The sequence below is a fragment of the Orycteropus afer genome, unplaced genomic scaffold (genome assembly GCF_000298275.1).
Source record: "Orycteropus afer afer isolate SDZICR_OR568_19922 unplaced genomic scaffold, OryAfe1.0 scaffold00145, whole genome shotgun sequence".
Taxonomy (NCBI): domain Eukaryota; kingdom Metazoa; phylum Chordata; class Mammalia; order Tubulidentata; family Orycteropodidae; genus Orycteropus; species Orycteropus afer.
The window spans coordinates 8,268,026-8,279,038 of record NW_006921732.1 but is presented as its reverse complement, the minus strand read 5'-3'; positions in this window follow the sequence as shown (position 1 = coordinate 8,279,038).

Sequence of the window (11,013 nt, the reverse complement as noted above, 5' to 3'; positions counted from 1 at the left end):
CAATCAAGTGCTCAGGAATTCCCATTCTTCTCAATGTTATCCATAATTTGTCATGATCCACACAATCAAATGCCTTTGTGTAGTCAATAAAACACAAGTAAATATCTTTCTGGTATTCTTTGCCTTGAGCCATCACATACAGGGCTTTAATAAAAGGTAAACCAGGTGCCATTGAGTGGACTACAACTCATTATCACCCCATGTATGTCAGAGTAGAACTGTGCTCCATAGAGTCTTCAATGACTGATTTTGTAGAAATAGATTGCCAGGCTTTCTTCCAAGGTACCTCTGGGTGAACTTGAACTGCCAACCTTTTGGTTAATAGCCAAGTATGTTGACCATTTGCACCACCCAGTAAAAGGTAGCTAAGAATAATTAGCATCTATTGAGCACAAAGTATGTTCCAGGCACTGTACTGAGCACTTTTTATTCTCATCACAACCCTATGAAGTTATATATTATGCCATTTTACAGATGAAATCTGGGTTAGACTTGCTCAAGGCTACAGAGGTAACAATGAAGGAACTAGTATTCAAGCCCAGATGTCTGTTTCCCAAACTAGAGTTCTCAACTGCTGAGTTATTTTTCCAGACAGAGCTGAGTTTTGGGATAGGAATGCAATAGCAGTGAGTTGGGAGGATGAGTTGGAGGGGGAGAGAAGGATGGCAGCAAGACTATATAACTAGCAGGATGTCTTCCAAGCTCTGTGTGCCTTGTTATTCTTTAGATCTCACTTGCTCCTTAGCAAATTCTGAATTATTCAGGTCAGAGTCTACTTTAATTCACTTCTGTAGCCCTGGCCCCTGGCACAGGGCCCTGGCACCCTGTTGTTCCTCAGTAAAAGTGACTTAAATGAATTTATTGAATGTACAGTGTGCTCCCAAAAGCAACAATCCTGTCTCATTCATCTCTGCACCCCTAGTGCCCAGCATAAGGTTGGCAGGTACAGGATCCTTCTGTTTGTAGACGGAGTGGCCATTCTGTGGTTATCATAATATTAAAATAATATTCAAATAATTCTGCAAGGTATGAATTATGCTTCATAAACCCAAAACTCCTCATAAACCCAAAACCTTTTCCGAGGCACCATTAGGCCTCAACTCCCTCTATCTACTTCATTGAAAAATTATTTCCCACTTATCTCATCTTTATGGATAATTTAACCTTTCCAGTTCATCATGTGCTTCTGGTTCTTCTCCCCTGGAACCTAATTAGAGCATCTCCTTAATCTCCTTTTAACAAGTTGTGCCCTGGAAGCACTCCAAAGTGTGCTTCAATGCAGTCGTCAGGCCCTTTGCCTTTATTATTTCCATTTCTAACAGCCAAAGGTAGGATTATTATCTCCATCTTCCAGAGGAAGAAATGGAGTGAAAGTGTAAGTAATTTGCCCAAAAAGTGGAAAAGCTATGGTTAGAAGCCCAAAGCCTCTGATTCTAAAATCTGCATTTTTTTTTAAGTTCCCTAACACCTCTAGGAAGCTAAAGGTTTATTTTCAGTTCAACCAGTGAATATTTAATAATAAGGCCTTTCTATGTGCCCAACAAAGAGCTCTCTGGTGGCACTGTGGTTAAAGCATTGGGCTGCTGATCAAATTGTTGATGGTTTGAACCCACCAGCTGCTCTGTAGGATAAAGATGAGGCAGTCTGTTTCCCTAATGATTTACAGCCTTGGAAACCCTATGGGGTGATTCTACACTGTCCTAGGCTGTAAGTTTGGTTTATGGGCCTAACATTAAGAGAAAAGTAGATAATAACTTTATTCATTTCATGTGTGTATATTGTATGTGTATTGTATGTATGATAAACATTAAGAGAAAAGTAGATAATAACTTTATTCATTTCATGTGTGTATATTGTATGTGTATTGTATGTATGATACATATGTGTGTGTATGGTGGATGTATGTCTTGTGTATGTGTGTGCTGTGTATATGTGTGTGATATGTGTGTATATTTTGCAGTGTATGTATATGTATGCTGTGTATTATGTGGTATGTGTGTTAGGTGTGTATTTGGTGTTTGTGTGAGGTGTATGTGTATTTGCTACTTCTTGTTATTGCTGTTGTTATGTGCCGTCTAGTCAGACCCAATTCATAGCGACCCCTCCTTGGGTTTCTGAGGCAGTATCACTACAGAAGTAGATTGCCCCATCTTCCTTCCGAGGAGTGGCTGGTGGGTTTGAACAGCCAGCCTTCTGGTTAGCAGTCAAGTGCCTTAGCCACTATGCTACCAGAGCTCCCCGTACGCACCAATACTTTGTACTTACTCTAATAGATACTGGGGTTTGGAGGCTGCTTTTTGCTTGGGTGTGGCTCTATATTAAGGTTAGAGCCTAAGGTAGGCGGGCCCAGGACTGGGGGCTGCTTTTAGCTTGAGGGTGGCTGGTTATTAAGGCTGAGGCCTGAGGTAGGCTGGCCTGGGGCTTGGAGGCTGCTTTCACTTCACTGTGGCTCTATGTTAAGGTCAGGGCCCGAGGTAGGCAGGCTCAGTGCTTGGATGATGCTTTTCACTTGGGGTGGCTCTTTATTAAGGCCAAGACCTGAGGTAGGTGGGCGCAGGGATCAAGGGCTGTTTTCACTTGGAGGAGAGTCTATTTTAAGGCCGTTGCATAAGGCAGGTACAGAGGGGTTAAGTACAGCTAAGGGAAATGAACTTGTCTGTCAGTTTGTGATCCTGTGGTGGCTTACATGTTGCTGTACAGGTGTTGCAAAATGCCAGCAGGATTACCCATGGTGGACAGTTTTTGGTGGAGCTTCTGGGCTAAGACATACTTGGAAGAAGGAAGAGGCCACGCACTTCTCGAAGAATTGGCCAGTGAAAACCTTATGAATAACAGTGAAACATTTATATATTACTGGAAAACATTATGAACAGCCTTGAAACACTGTCCAATGTAGTGCCAGAAGATGAGCCCATCAGGTCAGAAGGCACTCAAAATTTGACTGGGGAAGATCTGACTCCTCAAAGTAGAGATGACCTTAATGATATGGATAGAGTAAATCTTTTGGGACCTCCATTGGTTGATGGGGCATGACTCAAAATGAGAAGAAACAGATGCAAACATTCGTTAATAACTGGAACATGGAATGTACGAAGTATGAATCTAGGAAAATTAGAAGTTGTAAAAAACTGAAATGGAATGCATAAAGATCAATATCCTAGGCATTAGTGAGCTGAAATGGGGTGGTTTTGGCCATTTTGAATCAGACAACCATATGATCTACTATTCCGAGAACAACAAATTGAAGAGGAATGATGTGGCATTCATCATCACAAAGAATGTTTCAAGATCTGTCCTGAAGTACAATGCTGTCACTGATACAGTAATATCCATATACCTACAAGGAAGACCAGTTAACACTACTATTATTCAAATTTATGCACCAACCACCAAAGCAAAAGATGAGAAAATTGAAAATTTCTACCAACTTCTACAGTCTGAAATTGACTGAACGTGCAATCAAGATGTGTTGATTATCACTGGTGACTGGAATACAAAAGTTGGAAACAAAGAAGAATCACCAGGAGTTGGAAAATATGGCCTTGGTGATAGAAATAACACGGGAGATCACATGATAGATTTTTCCAAGACCAATGACTTATTCATTGCAAATACCTTTTTTCAATGACTATACACATGGGCTACACCAGATAGAATACACAGGAATCAGATTGACTACATCTGTGGCAAGAGGCTATGGAGAAGATCAATACTTCAGCCAAAACAAGGCCAGGAGCTTATTGTGGAACAAACCATCAACTGCTCATATGCACATTCAAGTTGAAGTGGAAGACAATTAAAACAAGTCCACAAGAGACAAAATATGACCTTGATAATATCCCTCCTGAATTTAGAGACCATCTAAAGAATAGATTTGATGCATTGAACACCAATGACCGAAAACCAGAGGAATTGTAGGATGACATCAGGAACATCATCCATGAAGAAAGCAAGAGGTCATTAAAAGATGAGAAAAGAAAAGATCAAAATGGATGTCAGAAGAGACTCTGAAACTTGAAGAAAGAGTAGCTAAAGCAAATGGAAGACATGACAAGATAAAAGAGCTGAACAGATTTCAAAGAACAGCTTGAGCAGACAAGGCTAATTACTATAATGGAAATGTGTAAAGACCTTGAGTTAGGGCCACAAGGGAAGAACATGCTTGGCATTTCTCAAGCTAAGAGAACTGAGGAAAAAATTTAAGCCTCGAGTTGCAGTACTGAAAAAATTATTTGGGGAATATATTGAATGATGCAGGAAACATCAAAAGAAGATGGAAGGAATATACAGACAGAATCACTGTACCAAAACCAATTTATTGATGTTCATCCACTTCAGGAGGGGGCATATGATCAAGAGCCAATGGTATTGAAGGAAGAAGTTAAAGCTCCACTGAAGGAATTGACAAAGGAAAAGCTCCAGGAATTGGCAGAATACCCACTGAGATGTTTCAACAAACAGATGCCATGCTGGAGGCACTCACTCGGCTATGCCAGAAAATTTAGAAGACAGCTGCCTGGCCAACTGACTGGAAGAGATCCATATTCATACCCATTCCAAAGAAAGGTGATCTCACAGAATGTGGAAATTACCAAACAATATCATTAATACCACAGGCAAGAAAAATCTTACTGAAGATAATTCAAAAACGGTTGCAGCACTATATTAACAGAGAGCTTCCAGAAATGCAAGCTGGATTCAGAAGAGGATGTGGAATGAGAGATATCATTGCTGATCTCAGATGGATCTTAACTGAAAGCAAGAATTCCAGAAAGATGTTTACTTATGTTTTATTGACTATGCAAAGTGTTCAATTGTGTGAATCATAACAAATTACGGATAACATTGAGAAGAATGGGAATTCCAGAATACTTGATTGTCCTCATGAGGAACCTGTACATAAATCAGGAGGCTGTCGTTTGAACAGAACAAGGGGATGCTGCGTGGTTCAAAATCACAAAGGGAGTGTGTCAAGGTTGTATCCTTTCTCCATACTTATTGAACTTTTATGCTGAGCAAATAATCTGAGAAGCTGAATTATATGAAGAACGTGACCTCAGGATTCGAGGAAGACTCATTAACAACCTGTGATACTCTGATGACACAACTTCACTTGCAGAAAATGAGGATGACTTGAAGCACTTACTGATGAAGATTAAATACTACAGTCTGCAGTAAGGATTACACCTCAATATAAAGAAAACAAAAATCCTCACAACTGGTCCAATAAACAGCTTCACAGTGGATGGAGAAAAGATTGAAGTGGTCAAAGATTTCATATTACTTGGTTCTACAATCAATACCAATGGAAGCAGCAGTCAAGATATCAGACAACATATTGCATTGGGAAAATCTGCTGCAAAAGACCTCTTTCAAGTGCTGAAGAGCAAAGATGTCTCCTTGAAGACTAAGATGTGCCTAACCCAAGCTATGGTATTTTCAATCACCTCTTATGTATGAAAGAGTTGGACAATGAATAAGGAAGACCGAAGAAGAGTTGGTGCTTTTGAGTTGTGGTGGTGGCGAAGAATACTGAAATTACCACGACTACCAGAAGAACTAACAAATCTGTCCTGGAGGAAGTGCAGCCAGAATGCTCCTTGGAAATGAGAATGGCCAGACTTCATCTCATCTACTTTGGTCATGTTGTCAGAAGGAACCATTCCCTAGAGAAGGATATCAGACTTGGTCAAGTGGAGGGTCAATAAAGAAGGGGAGAGCCCTCAATGAGATGGATAGACACAGTAGCTGCAATGATGGGCTCAGGTATAGCAAGGATCACGAGGCTGGCACAGGACCCGGCAGTATTTTGTTCTGCTGTGCATAGGGCCACTATGAGTTGGAGACAACTTGATGGCACCTAAAAACAAACAACAACACTAAAAGATACCAGACCCATCACAGTGACCCAGTAGCTGCCTTCCAAGCTCTCAGAGATGAGTGGTGATGTTTTGCTTATTTTTAATTAACATATCATAGTCTATATTAGTTAAGGCCCAGTTATTTTAACAAAGAAGATTATTTTTCCATTTTAAGTTTGGTGAAGATATATACAGCAGAATATACACCCATTTGTCAATTTCTGGGAGCTCTGGTGGCGTAGTGCCTAAGGCATTTGACTGCTAACCCAAAGGCTGGTGGTTCAAACCCACCAGCCACTCCTTGGAAGAATTGGGCAATCTACTTCCATAGAGATACTGCCTCAGAAACCCAAGGAGGAGTCTCTTTGAGTCAAAATCGACTTTACAGCAGTGAGTTTTTTTTTGTTGTTGTTCATCAATTTCTGCATGAACAATTCAACATTGGTTTAATTCTTCACATTGTGTCACCATTCTCACTGTCTCCACCATGTTGTTTTGCAACTGTTGACTCAGAATCACTTATCCCCTAAACTTCCACCTCTGCTTTTTGACTTGAAAAGTCCACACTTTTCATGGCAAACATTGTTTACTAACTTAGCTAAATAGTTGCTTAGTTTAAAGATGACTGCAGGGGATAATTTCAATTCATGGTTTGAAGATTTTCTCAGAGAAATAGATACAGGGATTCCTCCAGTCTCTATAGATCCAGTAAGTCTGGAATCTGTAAAAATTTGAAATTCTATTCCACATTTTTCCTCTTTTGATCAGGATTTAGCTATTGAGTCCTTTATCAAAATGTTCAGTAATGGTATTCAGGCACCATCCAGTTCTGATCTCTTGGCTAGAGAGGCAATGGTTCATGGAGGCAATTTGATTTGTAGTCTAGGTTCTTCTCTGATTCCTTCTTACAGGCTAATAGAGACCAAATGTTTTATCTTAGATGGCCATTGGCAAGTTTTTAGACCCCAATTACTACTCACTGAACTAGAGAATGGAAGAGTAACTCTAAAAACAGTATTAGGCCAGTTGACTGGACAGTTCCACAAAGCCATGACCCTGAACCTTCAAAGCAACAGAACTAATCCCATGAGATATTTGTATGTACTTAAGTAACAGCAATTTTAGTCTCTCTCTCTCTCTCTCTCTGGTTACTGTTGTTGTGAGGAACTCTGATGGTGCAGTGGTTAAAGTGCTTGGCTGCTACCAAAAAAGTAGGTGGTTCTAACCCATCAGCCGCTGTGTTGGACAAAATGAGACAGTCTGCTTCCATAAAAGTTTATAGCCTAGGAAACCCTATGGGGCAGTTCTATTGTGTCTTCTAGGGTCTCTATGAGTCAGAATAGACTTGACAGTGAGTTTGGTTTTTTTCAGTTGTTGTTATAAAATTATATATATAACACAATACTTGCCATTTTACCGTTTTTCTGTACAAAGAGATTTTAATATAAAGAAATGTAAACCAGATTAAAGTTGTTGACTCAACTGAAAGGGCAAGAGGAATATACTTAGATTTCAAGGAGGCAGCAAATGCACAGGAGTCCCTGGGTGGTGCAAATGATTAATGGTCTCAGCTGCTAACCAAAAAGTTGCAGGTTTGAGTCCACCCTGAGGTACCTCAGAAGAAAAGTCCAATGATCTACTTCCAAAAATTCAGCATATTTTATAATAAATACCTCCCATGGAGCTCAGTTCTACTCTTATACACATGGGGTCGCCAAGAGTCAGAATCAATTCCATGGTAACTGGATTTATTTGTTTTGTTTCTTAGCAAATGCAAGACGCTGTATCCACAGAAAGGGCTGGGGAACAAAGGGAAGAAGTTGAAATTATTAAAACCAAGTGCTTGGACTCAATTGGCATAACATACTATACAAAATATTGTTCCACCTCCTACTGTGGTGAGTAGCGACTGGGATCTTGAAAGCTAGCAAGCTGCCATCTAGATGCAATGATGGGTCTCTCCTCATCCAGAGCAAAGAAGAATGAAGAAAACCAAAAATTCCTGGAAACAATTAGTCCTAGCAACTGGTACACCATCCGATCTGCAGACTATATGACTATGAGACCAGAAGAACTAGATGGTGCCTGGCTACCACTGTCATCCACTTGGAAGGGGATCTATGTAGAAGATCCTTGGTAGAGAGGGAGAACAATGTGGAACAAAACTCAAAATCATTTGGAGAAAAAAAAAGGTGGGGGGGACCAGGTTTGCTGGTCCAATAGAGCCTGGTGGAACCACTGAGACTATGCCCCTTAGATGTCCTTCAGGTCTGGAATTGAATCCATACTTGTGGCTTCCAGCCAAACAAAAGACAGGCATATGAGTTGAACATTTATCTGAGGTAGATACATTCTTTAGAGAGAACAAAAACGAGAGAAAGAAGGGCTGCTTATGCACAGGGAGACAGCTCAGGGGGCAGGAGTACATGGAGGGTGGACACAGGGAAGAGGTAACTATCAGGAGGCAGTGGGAGGGGAGCTGTTGCATTGTGGTAAATTGTGGTCAATGTCATGAGACAAAGTGTATGTGAACCGCTGTATGAAAAGTGAATTTTCTCTGTAAATTTTCACCCAAATTATAATTTAAAAAAATAAAAATAAAAATAAAGGACACCCCCCCCCAAAAAAAAAATAAATAAAACAAAAAAACAAGTGCTTGGAGAAGGGCCCTGTTGATTGGGACCAAACCCTTGAGCAAGGAGAGCTGGTCATCTGACACAGCTGCCTCTGGGGCTGAAGTGTGATGATGATGGTTCTAGAAGTATTGGAAAAACAGAAAACTAGATCTTGCTGCTGCTACAGGAAGGAACAGCTGCTGCCAGGGTGTGAAGAAGTGTTGCTGGATGATGCTCATAGGGAGAGGAAGACAGAAGTCTTCAAGAAGCAAACAGGAAGGAACAAGTCTCTCTCCCCCAACTCCACTTGAGTCTCTGTAGAATGATAGGCCACCACTCAGCGGTCAGTTTGTCTTATTGTGTAATCAAGATGCTTGATAATTTTTGGTGATTAAAATGATTGGAAACAAAGAAGAATCAGTAGTTGGAAAATATGGCCTTGCTGATAGAAATATGCTGGAGATCCATGGTAGAATTTTGCAAGACCAATTATTTATTCATTGGAAATACTTTTTTTTTTTTTCAACAACTTAAACAGCAGCTATACACATTGAATATTTCACATGGAATGGATGGAATTCTAAATGAGATATTTCAGCAAATGGATGCAATGCTGGAAGTGCTCACTTGCTTATGCCAAGAAATTTGGAAGAAAGCTACCTAGCCAACTGACTGGAAGACATCCATATTTGTGCCCATTTCAAAGAAAGGTGATCCAACAGGATGCAAAAATTATCACACAATATCATTAATATCACACCCAAATAAAATTTTGCTCATGACAATTCAAAAACAGTTGCAGCAGTACATTGACAGGGAACTGCCAGAAATTCAAGCTGGATTCAGAAAAGGATATGGAGTAATATCATTGTTAATGTCAGATAGCTCTTGACTGAAAGCAGAAAATACCAGACAGATGTTTATGTGTATTTTATTGACTATGCAAAGGCATTTGCTTATGTGGATCATAATAAATTATGCAAAACATTACAGAAGAATGGGAATAGCAAAACACTTAGTTGTGCTCATGCAGAATTTGCACATAGACCAAGAGGCTGTCTTTCAAAGAGAACAAGATGAAACTTAGTGGTTAAAATCAGGATAAGTGTACATCAGGAATGTATTCTTTGACCATACTTATCCAATATGTGTCCTGGGCATAATAATCTGAGAAGCTGGATTACATGAAGAAGAACATGACATCAGGATTGGGGGAAAAGCCATTAACAAACTGTGATATGTGGATGACACAACTTTGCTTGCTGAAAGTGAAGAGGATTTGAACCATTTACTCATGAAAATCAAAAACTACAGCCATCAGTATAGATTACACCTCAACATAAAACAAAAACCCTCTCTACTGGACCAATAAGTAATATCACAATAAATGAAGAAAAGATTGAAGTTGTCAAGGATTTCATCTTACTTGGATCCACAATCAATGTCCATGGAAGCAACAGTCAAGAAATTAAATGATGAAAGAATTCTGGTAAGATGGCAGAATAGGCAGAACAACTGCACAGACACCTTTCAACAAAGAAAAGGAGAACCAATTAACACAGATAGAGAAGATAATCCTGGATCTCTGAGCCTTGAAGGGAAGGATATAGAAGTGGACTAAACTCCAAGTAGCAGAAGAATTTGCATGAAAATACCAAAAAAAGAGACATAAGGAGCTGTGGTCTGGCAGCGATCCTGATGGCACAGAGAGCTTGGATATTGCTGAGTGGTGGCAGGATCTAAGAATTAACCTAAAAATCAGCTTTGCTAGTCAGGGACTACACGGAGGACTGCTCTGGTGGCTGGGTAATAAAAGGGGAAACAGTGAAGAGGAAGGAGGGCTGAGCTGTGGACCTTTGCCTGTCCAGAGGGTGCAGCCATTTTGAGTGTTTACAAGGGGTTTGATCATTTTGGATATTTAATGTGACAGCATTCTCCCAGATTCCAGGGACTTAAGAACAGGCTTCACTTGTCAGAAACTGCAAGGACTAGAAAGGTACGACATTCCCCTTGTTACTCTGATACCCCACACCCACTTGGTGAATGGAGGTGCAGCCATCCTTCACTCCCACCCACCTTCTGGGGAGCTAGGAATTCCATCCATCTGCGTGCTTGGATGGAGCCTGGGTGCCCTGCCCCTCCTTGCCCCAATTTTTTTTCTTTCTTCTGTTTTTTAGTTTGTTTGTTTTTTGTCTTTTAAAACTACTACTACTATTATTACTTTTGTCTTTTTTACTATTATTCTTTATTCTTCCCCTCCCAGGTTCTAGTTTTCAGCTTTTTTTCTTTTCCCTGTTCCTGGTTGCAATTCTTTTTTCCTTTCTCATGGTTAACCCCATTGCTTATTTTCCTTTTTGTATTTACCCAAAGTGTATGTGAACTGCTGTATGGAAAGTGAATTTGCTCTGTAAATTTTCACCCAAATCACAATTAAAAAAAAAAAAAAAAAAACTGACAGCAACTAATTCATACTTGTCGATAATTCCACTGAATGTTAATGGATTAAATGCACCACTCAAGAGATGGAGAGTTGCAGA